The following is a 17,667-nucleotide window of genomic DNA, read 5'->3' as shown; positions in this document are numbered from 1 at the left end:
TCGTGTCTGCTCTGTACTCTTGAACCTCTTGAAGGATTTCGAAGACACTTGATACAAATGTTCACCACATCAAGACAACTTGCAGAGGGCATGTTTCAGATATCTCGCTTCAAGGTCAATGTCACACTTAGGGGTCAAAGGTCATACCTTTGGGTGTATATTGCTCCACATTGTCGCGCTCTTGTTAAGAACAAGGAGATGCGTTCAATAACGCTTGATTTCCCCGGTGGCATCCTTGTTAATACAAAGCAACCCAAGTTGAGGTCAAGTTCAAGGTCAAGGTCAAACTGAGGTCAGGTGATGTCTGAAGATGAGAATTGGTCACAGGTTACATCTGCATTAGTATCAAGTCATTCTAATTAGGGGTATTGATGCTAGACGAAATGGTCCTACTTGGTTGACCTAGTACGGAAGGACGGACGAACGAACGGATAGGACAATCACTATTATGCCTCCCGCATCAGTTATTGATCTGAAATGGTTTTCCATGTTCAGGGCCCTGTGACCTTGACCTTCAATGGAGTGACACCAAAATCAATAGGGGTCATCAGTTAAGTTTCAACATTATGGGTCAAGTGGTTCTCAAGTTATTGGAAATGCTTTTCCATGTTCAGGCCCCTGTGACATTGACCTTTGATGGAGTGACCCCTAAATCAATTCGGGTCATCTACTCTGTCAGCTCTATCACTGTGTGAAATTTAAACATTTTAGGTCAAATGCTTCTCCAGCAGTGCGGATAATCACGTGACCTGGAGAGTTCCTCCAACGAACATTTTCTTCTCGATTCAACCTAAAAAGTGGTATGTTTCTCTTTATTCATTTATGTATCGAAATAAACAGTATGTCTACGGAATGTGCCGTTCCTTGTGCTTTCAGAATATATCTTTCTTTTGTCATGAATCCCTACCGTTTTTTCCTGAAAGTCGAAAATGTGTATTTTCTGTTGTAAACCAAGAGGATTCTTTGAACGAACTCGCTGTACTTTTCAGCTGTTTTGATGGAAAGTGGCATACCTGATACACCAAATGTGTAAAAATACTTTCCTCCGTTGAAGCAAAACACGTCTGCATGCTAATCCTGGGCGAAAAATATATAGATAAAAAGGAATTGCTGTAAAATCATTTTGGATGCATACAACGAACGTTTTCCTGAAGAGTTCTTTGAACGAACATTTCTATTATGTCGTTCCCTTGCTCCAAGCTGTAGCCAGATATTACAAAATATCCACATTAAATTGACGTTAAACTTTTCTATAAGTATTCAGCTATGTTGTTGTTTGTTTTCAGGGCCAATTGTGGATTTTGCATGCAGCCTCGTTGTAGAAACCCTTCTCGCCAGCTCCTCGGTGTTGTTCTAAATAATCTTCAAGTAAGTAAGATTATTGTTTTAATACAACTTATTATTATTTGCGGAGGAATATTTTAAGAACTTTGTAGATTAAAGTCAAACATACCGCGACTGAGATCCAAAAGCACAAGGTAATGTAACATGTTCGGAAATCTCCATTCGCCGCATATCAAGTTGGACGTGAATTTATTTATTTGGGTTTTACAGCGCACAAACACAGAACAGGTTATATGGCGCCAAAACAAGACTATAAATTTTGGTTTCACATCTCAAAAACATGAGGTATGGAAAAAAATCAAGAAAAAATTCGCATCATTGACTGACATATTGGTAAAACATGTGCATGGAGAATTTAATTAACGGCTTAAATGTTTATCTTACCTGAGTGTGTCTTATTTCAGTTTATCTGTCCATCGTAACATTTTAACAGACTGATGTGATTTAAAGTTCATACTCTTAAAATTGGCATTTTCTCACCTAACGTCTGGCGTCGTAAGTTGACAATAACGAGCGCTTCACATATTTTTCGTACATATTATGTTAAATGTTTATGTGTCGATATCTCTTGTTTGCAAATATTGTGGAAAGAATTTAAGACTCAGTCCAGTCTTCATGAACACGAGGGAAGACATGTGGGCAGGAGCCCGCATTCCTGTTGTGGGAAAATGTTTTTAACAAAACATCCTTGGATGAACACAGATTATTATATATTATTCTATTTAATAATCCCAACGATATTCTGTTGACGTCACGTCGACGTGATATTTAGCGACACAAATATAGGGCTTTGAACTTTGATACATATTTTACTTTAAACATGTTTGAAGCGAAATGTCACATAGCATAACTGTCTTAATTAATGTACACACTCATTGAGTTGGTTATAAGCTGTAATAATAATAATAATAATAAATAATAAATTCTTTATTTAAAGAGGGTAAGACCCATTAAGTTTCATACATAACATACAAATCTTATTTTCAATGAGGCCCTCTAACAAACACAAAACCATTTACTCATACAAATGAAAATGTCACAGTCATTCCATAGAGCAGACTTGTAAAGAAGAAATAAGAACACATGTTAACAGTCACATAACATAACTCTACACTGTATTGATTAAAAGAAAGTTTCTAAGTAAATATTTAAATGAATTTACTGAGCTAGCATTTCTTATTGAGTAAGGTATATCTTTCCAAATTTCTACAGCCATAAAAGAAAACGAACATTTAAGAATGTTTGTTTTAGGTCGAAAGTGCTGTAGATCAAATTTCGTATAAGAACGAAGGCTATAGTATGTATTGTCACAAATTCCAGTAGTGTCACAAATATAAGATGGTGCAAGTTTATTTAATGCTTTATAAACCAAGACACCAATATTGTATTTAATCCTGTTTGGAAAAGTTAACCATTTAAGTTCACAAAAAGAGTACTGGATGATTACTGGAAGTGTACTTTCAATATAAGTTTGAATTTTAAAGATTTTTTTCTATATTTCCTTTAGAGCAGTTTCCCCATATAGTGGATGCATAGTCAAAAATCGGCAAAATGTACATATTCTTCATGTCAGCATTTAGATATTTAGATATTCTGTAAAAAACATACAGATTAGTGTGCAATTTTTCACACACCCTTTTTACATGTTGATCACAATTTAAATTTTTATCAATATAAACACCTAACAATTTTTGAATTTTTGACATGATACATTTTGAATACAGTTATCACTTAGAGTTTGATTTATGTTTCTTACTTTATTTAATTTCTTGTTTGTACTAATTAACATACTTGTTGTCTTATTTGGATGGAGAGCCATATTGTTAGACGTGCACCAATTATTAGGAAAAAAATGCCATCATTTGCATCCTAATGGAACTATTTTGCAAGACGTATTACCATTTCTGGTTCTGGCGTGTATAAACAAAGGAGCGTGACGACCTACCATTTGGCGCCATGCATACGCTATTAAACAGTCCATATTTGGATTTTACATTGAAAGATACAACATTCAAAGCAAAATACATTATGGGAAAACATTGTTTTAACACTATTTATACACTCGGGCGGTTATATTTCGTACGGAATAATTTGAAATAAAAATTTAAATATTCTGCCCTACGTACAACTGCCCATCGTGTATAGATAAAACATGGTTTTGCTATAAATCATTATTTTTGAATTATTTTAGGTCACGAAATAATTTACTGACATTGTATGTATACATCATCACATGAAAGGAAATGACGGCATACTACTGTTCTTGGAAATAGTTGTGGCTTTTAGAAATATAACTTAATAAGCGTTATTACTGAAAGGGTCGGAAGGTTAACAATACTATTTCATAAACGTACCTTATTGTTATTTATTTTTTTCAAAACTAAGCTTAATCTCCTTTCAGTGCGATAACTGTGGACCCACCCTGGGGGTCACATGGTTAACATAGACTTATATATGGAACAACTTAAAAAAATCGTCTTGTCAATTACCTTAAACATTCAAATTTAGACCACATGTATAGTTTTGTGTGGCTTGATGAACATTGACATGACTTGACCTTGGTGTTGACCTAGTACTTTCACATTTCTGTAGCTACAACCTTCAAATTTGGACAACATGCATAGGTTTCAATACCGAAATAACTTTTGACCTTGACCTAGTGACCTACTTTCACATTTGTGAGGGTACAGTCTTCATATCTTGACCACATGCACAGTTTTGTGTTCCTAAATAAAATTTGACCTTGATTTTGACCTGGTGACCTACTTTCACATTTTTCAAGTAACAACCTTAAGATTTGGACCACGTGCAAGTTTTGCGTACAATAATGAACTTTGACTTTTAAATTGATCTCCTGACCTACTTTCATATTTCTTAAGCTACAAACAACATATGCATCCACCAAATGCACAGTTTTGTGTACCGAAATGAACTTTGACCTTGGTTTTGACGTTGAGCTAGTCTTGATATTTAGAACATTCAAAAAATGACCTCTTGTTTTTATTTCGATGTAAATGAGATGTGAAACCAAAATTTATAGTCCTGTTTGGCGCCATATAACCTATACTGTGTTTTTGCGCCGTAAAAGGGCTTTTTGTTTTGAATATCAGCGATATGTTTGACTTTAATATACAAAGTGGTTCTTTAGATATTCCTTAGCAAATAATAATAAGTTGTATTAAAACAATAATCTTACTTACTTGAAGATTATTTAGAACGACACCGAGGAGCTGGCGAGAAGGGTTTCTACAACGAGGCTGCATGCAAAATCCACAATTAGCCCTGAAAACAAACAACAACATAGCTGAATGCTTATAGAAAAGTTTAACGTCAATTTAATGTGGATATTTTGTAATATCTGGCTACAGCTTGGAGAAAGGGAACGACATAATAGAAATGTTTGTTCAAAGAACTCTTTGGGAAAACGTTCGTTGTATGCATCCAAAAAGATTTTACAGCAATTCCTTTTTATCTATATATTTTTCGCCCAGGATTAGCATGCAGACATGTTTTGCATCAACGGAGGAAAGTATTTTTACACATTTGGTGTGTCAGGTATGCCACTTTCCATCAAAACAGCTGAAAAGTACAGCGAGTTCGTTCAAAGAATCCTCTTGGTTTACAACAGAAAATACACATTTTCGACTTTCAGGAAAAAACGGGAGGGATTCATGACAAAAGAAAGATATATTCTGAAAGCACAAGGAACGGCACATTCCGTAGACACACTGTTTATTTCGATACATAAATGAATAAAGAGAAACTGACCACTTTTTAGGTTGAATCGAGAAGAAAATGTTCGTTGGAGGAACTCTCCAGGTCATGTGATTATCCGCACTGTCCAGTTATTGAACAGAATTGAAGTGTGATGGATTTTGGCTCCTGTGACCTTTACCTTTAGAGTGACCGCAAAGTCAATAGGGGTCGTATACTTTGCATGTCCAATCATCCTATGTAGTTTCGACATTCTGTCTCAAGTGGTTCTCAAGTTATTGATCAGAAACGGTTTACCATGTTTAGGACCCTGTGACCTTGACTTTGGTGGAGTGACCCCAAAAACAATAGGGGTCACCTTCTCGATACACCATATCAACTCATGAAGTTTGAAAGTTCTATGTCAAATGGTTCTCCAATCACTGGCCGGAAATGAAGTGTGATGGATGGACAGGGCCAAAACAATATGTCTCCCCTAAGCTGGACAAGATTTTTCTATTTTCAGTTCTGATGGCCATTGTGTGCAGCAAAGCAGAACATGTCGGCAATATGCACAACTAGGCTTAGTACTGATCACTCCTGTAAAGTTTCATCGAAATCCAGCCAGCAGTTTGACCTGTGAAAGCTGGACAGGATTTTTCTATTTTTAGCTCTTGCGGCCATTTTATGCAGCAAACTGGAACATGCTGGCAATATGCATAACTAGGCTTAGTGCTGATCACTCCTGTAAAGTTTTGTCAAAATCAAGCTTGCAATTTGACCTGTGAAAGCCGGACCAGATTTTTTTTCTATTTTCAGCTCTGGCGGCCATTTTGTGCAGCGAAGCAGAACGTGCCAGCTATATGCACAACTACAGTTGGTATTGATGACTCCTGTCAAGTTTCATTGAAATCCAGCCAGCAGTTTGACCTGTGAAAGCCGGACAAGATTTTTTATATTTTTAGCTCTGATGGCCATTTTGTGCAGCTGGTGATATGCACAACTGAGACTGGTACTGATCACTCCTGAAAAGTTTCGTTGAAATCCAGCCAGCTGTTTGACAGGGCAGCAAAGGCAAAACCAATATGTCTCATAAAATTGGGGAGACATAATTCTATGTTTACAAAAAATCTTTACCAGGTACAGATATGACAAAATACACTTAAAAATTGAAGACACCATCCATGTTGGACCACAGAATTTTTCCCTTTGGCCAATAATAAACAAAGTCATATGTCCTTTGACCCCCAAGTGTGACCTTGACCTTGAAGGGAGCCATCTGAAACATGCACTCTGCATGTCATCTAGATGTTGTAAACATTTCTGCCAAGTTTCTTTAAAATCCTTCAAGCAGTCAATAGTTAAAGAGAGGACATGAAACAAACTGATAAGACCTTTGACTCCCAAGTGTGACCTTGACTTGAAGCGAGCCATCCAAAACATGCGCTCTGCACGTCAAGTTTCTTCGAAATCCTTCAAGGGGTTCAAGAGTTACAGAGTGGACATGAAATTGCTAACAGACAGACAGATGGACACCTGGGGCATAACATAATACATCCCTTTGTGTGTTAAAGGATTTTAGGGGACCCTGAATCTGATAAGATATAAAGCATTTACCTGTCCAGGAGCATTTGAACCCGAATGTGCGAACTTGTATTCACTGGCCCCACCTCTCTTCACTGGCCCTGATGGAGCATTATCAAATGCTATCTGTTCCAACAATAGGCAAGATCTGTACCAGAGGTTATATGTTTGACCCAAATACTGTAATGATATTGAAAGAATCTTAGTCAGGGTAAAATATTTCTGCACAGTACAGAGATAGTTTGTGATTATTTTAATCCAGTCTTTTTTTTTCATTAACATTTCATATCCAATTCAGTCACAAATTAGCTGTTTTAATTTTGTCACAAAAAGAGGGTCATGATGACCCTCTATCACTCACCTGAGTAATATGAGCTACATGTTTCAAATGTCAAACTGATACTACAATATTAAGAAAATATGTCAGTAGGTCACATTCATGGTCACTGAAAATCATTTTTAAGATTGGTGTGCAAAACTGTACATGTCATCCAAATTTCAAGGTTGTATCTTAAAAAAAAGTAGGTCAGTAGGTCAAGATCACAGTCAGGTCACCCCTAATAACTTGGGGTCATCAGGTAATTAATATTAAACAAAATAGGAAATATTATCAAATAATTTCTGAAATATTTTTTCCTGTATAACTCATATAACAAGTGACCCCTGGGGTGGAGCCTCTTCCAACCCAGGGGCATTATTTGAACAATCTTGTTAGAGATCCACTAGGCAATGCCAAATACCAGATATCAAAGGCCTAGGTCTTGTGATTTCAGACAAGAAGATTTTTAAAGATTTTTTTCCCTATGTAAAACTTGGAATCCCCTGGGTGGGCCCTTTCTTCAACTCAGGGGCATAATTTGAAAAATGTTGGTAGGGGACCACTAGGCAATTCAACAAACTAAAAATCAAAAGCCTGTGCATTGCAGTTTCAAACAAGAAGATTTTTGAAGTTTTTTTTTCACATGCAAGTATATGTAAAACTTGGGCCTCTGGGGCAGGGCCTCTTTTCACCCCCAGAGTAATAATTTGAACTATCTTGGTAGATGACCACATACCAAATCCAAAAGGCCTATGTCTCGTGGTTTCAGAAAAGAATACTTAAAAAGTTTTTCCATATGTAAGTCTATGTTAAACTTGGGACATCCGGGGTGGGGCCTCATTTCATCCCAGGGGCATAATCTGAACAGTCTTCATAAAGGATCATTAAATGATATCACATGTCAAATATTGGGGCTCTACACCATGCGGTTTTGGACAAGAAGATTTATTAAAGTTTTTACCAGAGTTCTGTGTGGAATTCAATTCTTTGAACAATTTTGGACGGGGACCACCCAAGAAACATCCAAGCCAAGTTTCATCAATTTCCACCACATGTAGCGAGTAAGATATAGAACAAACAAGAGCGCCACCAAGCGGGGCAATATACGCCCAAAGGGTTACATCAGAGGATGGGAGAAAAATTTAAAGAACTTGACTGTTAAAGCCCAAAGGACAGGAAAAACAAAAAGAAGAAATTCCAAAAAGAAAAAAATTCTTACCAGGTAAAGTAATGTCAAAATACATCGAACAAGAGCACCGCCTTGCGGGTGCTGACACTCATCAGTTTTTTTGTTGTTTTTTATTATTATTTATTTTTAATATACTCATCACATGATACATAATAATACATATCTAGCTAAATGCTACAGAAGAATAGTAACAAATTTCTTTTATTTAGTTCTCAAAAATATCATTTGCTATATGTGATGAAGTTTTATAGTCTGCAACAGAAATATAAATGAGAGATAATTTTCTGTAATACTACTACTAATAATAAAAATTAACTTGGAAACAGATAAAAAAAAAAGGGGGATTTTTTTTTTTTTTTTTTTGATTTGTCGTCAAAGTTTTTGTTTGTTTTTTTGTCGTTTTTTCTTGTTTTTGTTTTGTCGTCTCCAGTTTCTATTTGATTACACTGTTCTATTTATAAATAAACTGTGAAAGGAATATGTATATATTTATAAAACATGCATATACCTATTATTTTTTTTTGCCTTTAAATATGATTTTCATCTGCTGTTATCTTAAACATGGACCATTTTCTTTCATGATAGTTCATTTTACCACACATGAAGGCTATTTCTCTTTCTATACTGATTCTTATTTTCAAATAATGCATAAATGACTCAAAAAATGGAACTCTTTTTCTATTTTTCATTTGAAATATGTAATACTTCACCAAGTAAATGATAAAGTTTAATACACTATTTTTCACATTATTTTGCAAAAAAACAAAACTTACACTTTCTATATCAAACTTTACTTCAACTTTTTTTGTTTAAGAAATTGAGTTAAGTTGTTCCACAAAACTTGTACATGGCAACATTCCTAGAATAAGTGCTCTAAGTTTTCAGGCTGCATATTACAAAAATCACAAAGGTTTGTAGGGGATATATCCATTTTAAATAATCTTGTATTTGTTGGCAAGATTCTCTTGATGTGTTTATATTGAAAATTCCTGATTTTTGTACTTTTTTCCACTCAATATTGCTTCTGTTCAAAATATTTTCCCACTTTTCTTCAGACTTTATTTTCGGTTTTGGTTTACCTTTAATCTGCCTCTCATACAGGAATTTATTTGGCGTTTTTGATGTACAAAGTTTTTCTATAAGGTTTTCCCTAGGAGGGTTCATATCTTCGGTTTTAAGTTGTTCTTTGAAATGGGAAGGAATACTGTTTATAAGTTGATGATACTTTAAAAAATCTTTATTTTCTACATCATATATATATTTAAAGTTTTCAAAAGAATAAAAGTTATTGGTTCTGTAATCAAATAAATCTTTCACATATTTGATACCTTTATCATACCAGTTTTTGAAAAATAAAGTTTTGTTTCCATTTTTTATCTTTGCATTGTTCCATAAAACTTGTTTGCTAATTCCTTTCGACCATTTTGTTCCCTTTACTCTATGCCATGCAATAATGATATCAGATAGGAAGTCATGTGTTTTACCAATTTGCTGTATGTCACTTTCATTTATATTGCTTTCAAAAACTAGTTTTCTTCCTACTTTTTCTAGATATTTTTCATAAAAAACTTCCCATAATTTGCTTGTTTGATTTTCATTAAATCTTCTCACCCAGCAGGATTTGATGGCATTAAGAAAACTGTTTAAATCAACCATTTTTTTTTTTTTTTTGTATAAGGCCACACCAAATTAATTTCTTGGTCATCGGATTTTTTTCCAAAAAATTTAGGAGCGAGCGAGCGAAATAAAAATAAAAATATTTGTTTTTGGATTTCACCTACTTTTGGCGCGGGTGAGGAGCGATTTGATGAAAAAAATAAAAAACCTTGTCACAAAAGTCAACAAGCACTGCAAAAACATATCAAAATGGCTTGAAAAGACATAAAAGAACCAAAGATCTTTAAATGTTGAAACTGTTCCCAAAATACATTACAAACATTTAGACATTTAAACAAACTGGGGGGACAACAGGTGGATACAAGAAAATCTGGCAATTTGACCGTATTTCTAGTGTATAGAACTAATGTGTTTGCTAAGTATTATCCTAGGCAAGCCAGTACCCTAGCCACATAAATGGTTTAGCCTTAGATTCTATGTCACTACATAAGAATAAGAAAGCTGTTACTCTCATGTAGTGTATAACAGAAATCATTATATATATGGAAAATTCTGCAATCACCTCACCAGTACATTAGGTATACTCATGACCTATATATCATAGTCTGTCAACTTTCAATGCAATTTCACCAGATACCAGGAAATCCATCATCCACTGATGGCCAAATTCACTTGTAAATTCAATGACAAATTTTGCACTTTCTGTTCTTTGATTTCACATTTAACTTTGGCAGATAAGGAAAGACTTACTTTTGATAATGCAAGTATTAACAATAAAAGCATTATCATCTTCAGTTTCTTTTTTATAAATAGATCTGATGGTACCCATTAAACAAATCTGAAAAAGGATCTATAAACAGTTATATAATATTCTTGTTTTTCAACTCTACTTGAAAAATAAACAAGAGGGTCATGATGACCCTGGATCGCTCACCAGAGTAATATGTTTCAAATGTCAAACTGATGATTTTTAGAAATTTTTTGGAAAATTTTCCGATGTACAATCAAGTAACCACTGGGGCGGGGCCAATTTTACCCCGGGGGTCATGATTTGAACAAAGTTTGTAGAAGTCGACTAGGCAATGTTACATATCGAATATCTAAGATCTAGGCCTTCTGGTTTATTTTAAGCAAATTTATGAAGATTTCCCTATGTACAATAAAGTAACCCCTGGGGCTGGGTCAATTTGACCCTGAGGGGGTCAAGATTTGAACAAATTTTGTAGAGGTCCACTAAGCAATGCTACATGTCGAATATCTAAGCTCTAGGCCTTCTGGTTTATTTTTAGAAAATATTGAAGATTTTTCTATGTACAATCAAGTAACCCCATGGGGCGGGGCCAATTTGACCCCGGGGTCATGATTTGAAGAAATTTTGTAGAGGTCTACTAGGCAATACTACATGTCAAAAATCTAAGACCTAGGCCTTCTGGTTTATTTTTAGAAATTTTTTGAAGATTTTCCTATGTAAAATCAAGTGACCCCTGGGGCGGGGTCAATTTTGACCCTGGGGTCATGATTTGAACAAATTTTGTAGAGGTCCATTATGCAATGCTACACGTGAAATATCTAAGCTCTAGGCCTTCTGGTTTATTTTAAGAAATTTTTTGAAGATTTTCATATGTAAAATCAAGCGACCCCTAGGGCGGGGTCAATTTTGACCCCGGGGGTCATGATTTGAACAACTTTAGTAGAGGTCCACTAGGCAATGCTACATGTCAAATATCTAAGCTCTAGGGCTTCTGCTTTTTGAGAAGAAGATTTTTTAAGGTTTTCCTATGTAAAATCAAGTGACCCCTGGGACGGGGTCAATTTTGACCCCGGGGGTCTGATTTGAATAAATTTTGTAGAGGTCCACTAGGCAATGCTACACGTGAAATATCTAAGACCTAGGCCTTCTGCTTTATTTTTAGAAATTTTCTGAAGATTTTCCTATGTAAAATCAAGTGACCCCTAGGGCGGGGTCAATTTTGACCCCGGGGTCATGATTTGAACAACTTTAGTAGAGGTCCATTAGGCAATGCTACATGTCAAATATCTAAGGTCTAGGGCTTCTAGTTTTCGAGAAGAAGATTTTTTAAGATTTTTCTATGTAAAATCAAGTGACCCCTGGGGCCGGGTCAATTTTGACCCCGGGGTCATGATTTGAACAAATTTGGTAGATGTCCACTAGGCAATGCTTCACACCAAATATCTAAGCTCTAGGGCTTCTGGTTTTTGAGAAGAAGATTTTTAAAGTTTTTCCTTTCGGTTGCCATGGCAACCAGAGTTCTGCATGGAATTCAATTCTTTGAACAATTTTTAGAGAAGACCATCCAAGGAACATCCCTGTGAAGTTTCATCAAAATTGGCCTGTTGGTTTAGGAGGAGATGTTGTTTAAAGGAAAGTGTGGACGGACGGACGGACGGACGGACGGACGCCGGACGGTGAGCGATCACAATAGCTCACCCTGAGCACTTTGTGCTCTGGTGAGCTAAAAAGTAAGCCTTTAATGCATGTTTTCTTGGACTGTGAGTTTGTAAGCTCTTAAGGATTCCTTTGCCCTAATAAAGTTCCATGTGCGTACCCCTTCTCCGCAAGAAAATTGTGTTCATTTTACATAGCTGATAGAAGCAACGTTCCAGTCCTTAAAATCAAAGTTATTTCAACAATACATTATTTATGATGTAACACTGTATGTGAAGTCCAAACTGAATTATACCGCCTGTTCATCATTTAAGTACTACCAAATTACTGCTGATATATGTGTATAATTTTAAGGATTACAGCAAAACGTTGTTTTAATCACCAGCCATTATTAAATGACACTGTTTGAGATATTGATGTTCACCTTGAGAAAAAAATGTTCTGTGGAAACTCTTTCTGATGATCTTTCAAGGATTTATTTACACAATCTGTCATTTCGGCTGTCAGTTTTGCAAACTGGGGCAACACAGAGCCTCAAACATGTTCTTCTGGTGTTTTAATGGACAATTATGATTAAAAGTATTAAATTTTATGAATTACTGTCGCTTCACAGTGATAATAAGGCCCATAAACAGTGAAAAACGCCCGCTCTGTAATTTTGAAATCGGTCTGCAAAAACTGAAGCGAGCGGAAGCTGATTTTCAAAAAAAATATTTGTTTTTGATTTTGGAAAAAAATGGAGCGGGAAATCTGTTGACCAAGTAATCAATTTGGTGTGGCCTAATAGAAAAATTGTCCTACCCATGATTTTCTAAATCCATAAAGGGCCATAATTCTTGCAAAAAGCAGGATGGAGTTATGTTTCTTGATGTACATAGTCAGCTTATGATGGTGAACAAGTGTTGCAAGTTTTAAAGCAATAGCTTTGATAGTTTAGGAGAAAAGCTGATCTAAACATAAAACTTAACCAAGAAAACTGATTTTCTAAGTCTAAAAGGGGCAATAATTCTTGCAAAAAGCAGGATGGAGTCATGTTTCTTGATGTACAGGGTCAGCTTATGATGGTGAACATGTGTTGCAAGTTTCAATGCAATAGCTTTGATAGTTTATGAGAAAAGCTGACCTAAACATAAAACTTAACCAAGAAATCTGATATTTTCTAAGTACAAAAGGGGCCATAAATCTTGCAAAAAGCAGGATGGAAATTATGTTTCTTGCTGTACAGGGTCAGCTTATGATGGTGAACAAGTGTTGCAAGTTTCAAAGCAATAGCTTTGATAGTTTAGGAAAAAAGCTGACCTAAACATAAAACTTAACCAGGCAACGCCGACGCCAACGCCAATCAAGTGATGACAATAACTCTCCATTTTTTTTTTCAAAAAAATCAGACGAGCTAAAACTTGGATGTACCATCTATGTTGTACCACAGAAAAGTGGTCTTGGTTTTTCCCTACGGTCAATAATAAAAAAGTTTCAAAATAAGCTATTTATAGTAATAACAAGAGCACCGCCTTGCGGGTGCTGACGCTCATCTGATTTTTTTTAGTGTAATAGAAATATTGTCCTACCCATGATTTTCTAAGTCTAAAAAGGGCCATCATTCTTGCAAAAAGCAGGATAGAGTTATGTTTCTTGATGTACAGTGTCCACTTATGATGGTGAAAAACTGTTGCAAGTTTTAAAGCAATAGCTTTGATAGTTTATGAGAAAAGTTGACTTAAACATAATACTCAACCAAGAAAATGATTTTCTAAGTCCAAAAGGGGCAATAATTATTGCAAAAAGCAGGATGGAGTTATGTTGCTTGCTGTACAGGGTCAGCTTATGATGGTGAACAAGTGTTGCAAGTTTCAAAGCAATAGCTTTGATAGTTTAAGAGAAAAAGTTGACCTAAACATAAAACTTAACCAAGAAATCTGATATTTTCTAAGTCCAAAAGGGGCCATAAATCTTGCAAAAAGCAGGACGGAGTTATGTTTCTTGCTGTACAGGGTCAACTTATGATGGTGAACAAGTGTTGCAAGTTTTAAAGCAATAGCTTTGATAGTTTAGGATTAAAGCTGACCTAAACATAAAACTTAACCAAGAAAACTGATTTTCTAAGTCCAAAAGGGGCAATAAATCTTGCAAAAAGCAAGATGGAGTTATGTTTCTTGATGTACAGGGTCAGCTTATGATGGTGAACAAGTATTCCAAGTTTCAAAGCAATAGCTTTGATAGTTTAGGAGAAAAGTTGACCTAAACATAAAACTTAACCAAGAAATCTGATATTTTCTAAGTACAAAAGGGGCCATAAATCTTTCAAAAAGCAAGATGGAGTTATGTTTCTTGCTATACAGGGTCAGCTTATGATGGTGAACAAGTATTCCAAGTTTCAAAGCAATAGCTTTGATAGTTTAGGAGAAAAGCTGACCTAAACATAAAACTTAACCAGGCAACGCCGACGCAGACGCCGACGCCGACGCCGACAACCGCTCAAGTGATGACAATAACTCATCATTTTTTTTCAAAAAATCAGATGAGCTAAAAAGGGAAGTAATTCATAAAAAATTCATTGTAAGAGAACAACAAGAGGGCCATGATGGCCCTATATCGCTCACCTGTTATCATTGCACTTGAGGACAAGAAGGTCCTTAGAAAAAATATCTAAGTCCAAAGGACAGGAACAACAAAGGGAAGAAACTTAACCAAAAAGAAAAAAAAAATTCTTACAAGGTAAAGAAATGTCAAAATACACCTAAAAATTGGAGGTACCATCCATGTTGTACCACAGGAAAGTGGTCTCGGTTTTTCCCTACGGCCAATAATAAAAAAGTTACTAAAAATAAGCTATTTATAGTAACGTAAAAGGGAAGTAATTAAAAAGCAAATGTATAAAAGAAGGATCTGCCAAATAAATCTGTTGACATAAATGAAATTTCAGACCAGTACCTTCATTAGTTACGGAGATATACCCATTTTAATTTGAAATAAAGGGAGGTAATTTGACATAAAATCAGTCCATAGTTATCTACCCTCATTGGCTCAGTCCAACTAATGATGATAATGAAATTTCAAACAAGTCCTATAAGTACTTACTGATATAAATCCATTTTGACTACAATCAGGGGAGGTAATCAGATATAAAATAACTCTGGAACCTACAACTGGATCTGATTTGTCATAGAATCCAAGATTTATTGTTGTTGAAGATATTTTGGAAGTTTGTATCAAATAAAACCATAAATGAAGTCTCTATATGGCTGCAAAAGCCAAAATAGCCAATTTTGGACCTTTAAGGGGCCATAACTCTGGATCCCATGATGGAATCTGGTCAGTTCAAGAAAGGAACCAAGATCTTGTGGTGATACAAGTTGTGTGCAAGTTTGGTTAAATCAAATCATAAATGAAGTTGCTATTGTGCAGACAAGGTCAAAATAGCTAATTTTGGCCCTTTCAGGGGCCGTAACTCTGGAACCTATTATGGGATCTGGTTGGTTCAACAAAGGAACTGAGATCTTATGGCAACACAAGTTTTATGCAAGTTTGATTAAATTCAAATCATAAATGAAGTTGCTATTGTGCAGACAAGGTCAAAATAGCTAATTCTGGCCCTTTCAGGGGCCATAACTCTGAAACCTATAATGGAATCTAGCCAGTTCAAGAAAGGAACCAAGATCTTATAGTGATAAAAGTTGTGTGCAAGTTTGATTAAAATAAAATCATAAATGAAGCTGCTATTGTGCAGACAAGGTCAAAATAGCTAATTCTGGCCCTTTCAGGGGCCATAACTCTGGAATCCATAATGGAATCTGGCCAGTTCAAGAAAGGAACCGAGATCTTATGGTGATACAAATTGTGTGCCAGTTTGGTAAAAATCAAATCATAAATAAAGCTGCTATTGTGCAGACAAGGTCAAAATAGCTGATTTTGGCCCTTTCAGGGGCCATAACTCTGGAACCCATAATGGGATCTCGCCAGTTCAAGAAAGGAACTGAGATCTTATGGTGATACAAGTTGTGTGCAAGTTTGGTTAAAATAAAATCATAAATGAAACCACTATCGTGCAGACAAGAAATTGTTGATGGACGGACGCACGGACGGACGACGGACGAAGGGTGATCACAAAAGCTCACCTTGTCACTATGTGACAGGTGAGCTAAAAAAAGGATCTGCCAAATAAAAACAAGAGCACTGCAATGGAGAGCAGTTTACACAAAGCAAAGTCACAAATGACCTTTGTCCCCTAAGTGTGACCTTGACATTGAAGCGAGTCATCCAAAACATGCGCTCTGCACGTCGCCTCAGTATGGTGAACCTTTGTGCCAAATTTCTTTGAAATCCTTCAAGCAGTTCAAGAGTTACAGAGCTGACACAGCAAAGTCAAATATGACCTTTCACTCCTAAGTGTGACCTTGAATTTGAAGCTAGTCAACGGAAACAAGCGCTCTGCACGTTGTCTCAGTGTGGTGAACATTTGTGCCAAGTTTCTTCTAAATCCTTTAAGCAGTTCAAGAGTTACAGAGCGGACACGAAACACACCCATATGACCTTTGAACCCTAAGTGTAACCTTGATCTTGAAGCGAGACATCCAAAATATGCACTCTGCACGTTGTCTCAGTGTGGTGAACATTTGTTTCAATTTTCTTTGAAATCCTTCAAGGGGTTCAAGAGTTACAGAGCGGACACTATACTGCTAACGGACGGACGGATGGACAACGGGGGTATAACATAATACGTCCCTTTGGGCGTATAAAAATGGCAAAGATGTTCCCGTTTGTGAAGAAAGCACCAAATTTTGCATGAAATTACTTTAAGGTATCTCAAATCCTACGAGAGGAGGAGACACGCTATATCTGCCATGGAACCTCCTTTTAAATCAATTTAAACAAGGCAGTCTGAAAGACAGCTAAATCCCCCGCCACTACTATGGACAGTGAAAGGGTAAACCCTTGACCTTTAGCTGTGACCTTGACCTTGAACTGACATGACTGACTCATGAATTCTGCACAACGTCTTGATGAGGTGATCATTTGACCCAAGTTTCATGAAAATCCTTCAAGGGGTTTAGGAGATACAGAGCTCTAACCTTTGACCTTGAGTTGTGACCTTGACCTTGAGTTGACATGGCTGACTAATGAGTTCTTGATGAGGTGTTCATTTCACCCAAATTTGATGAAAATCCTTCAAGGGGTTTAGGAGATACACAGTGAACACAAAATGGAAGGCTAAAACCTTTGACCCTAAGTTGTGACCTTGAGCCAGCATGGCTGACTCATAAGTTCTGCACATCGTTTTGATGAGGTGATCATTTGACCCAATAGTTATAAAACTGCTTCAAGGGGTTTAGGAGATAGAGAGCAGACACGAAATGGAAGGCTCAAACCTTCGACCTTGAGTTGTGACCTTGACTTTGAGCCGACATGGCTGACTCATGGGTTCTGCACATTGTGTTGATGAGGTGATCATTTGACCAAAGTTTGATGAAAATCCTTCAAGGGGTTTTGGAGATATAGAGCGGACACAAAATAGAA

General features: G+C 36.1%; 1 pseudogene; it reads right to left on the bottom strand.

Annotated features, from left to right (window-relative positions):
• Positions 1-6,654: 6,654 nt before the first annotated feature.
• LOC128554829 (transformation/transcription domain-associated protein-like) overlaps positions 6,655-17,667 on the bottom strand; it is a 48,913-nt pseudogene continuing 37,900 nt past the window's right edge.

The sequence above is a fragment of the Mercenaria mercenaria genome, unplaced genomic scaffold (genome assembly GCF_021730395.1).
Source record: "Mercenaria mercenaria strain notata unplaced genomic scaffold, MADL_Memer_1 contig_782, whole genome shotgun sequence".
Taxonomy (NCBI): Eukaryota; Metazoa; Mollusca; class Bivalvia; order Venerida; family Veneridae; genus Mercenaria; species Mercenaria mercenaria.
Note: the sequence above shows the minus strand (reverse complement) of the source record. Positions and strands in the feature narration are given on the sequence as shown.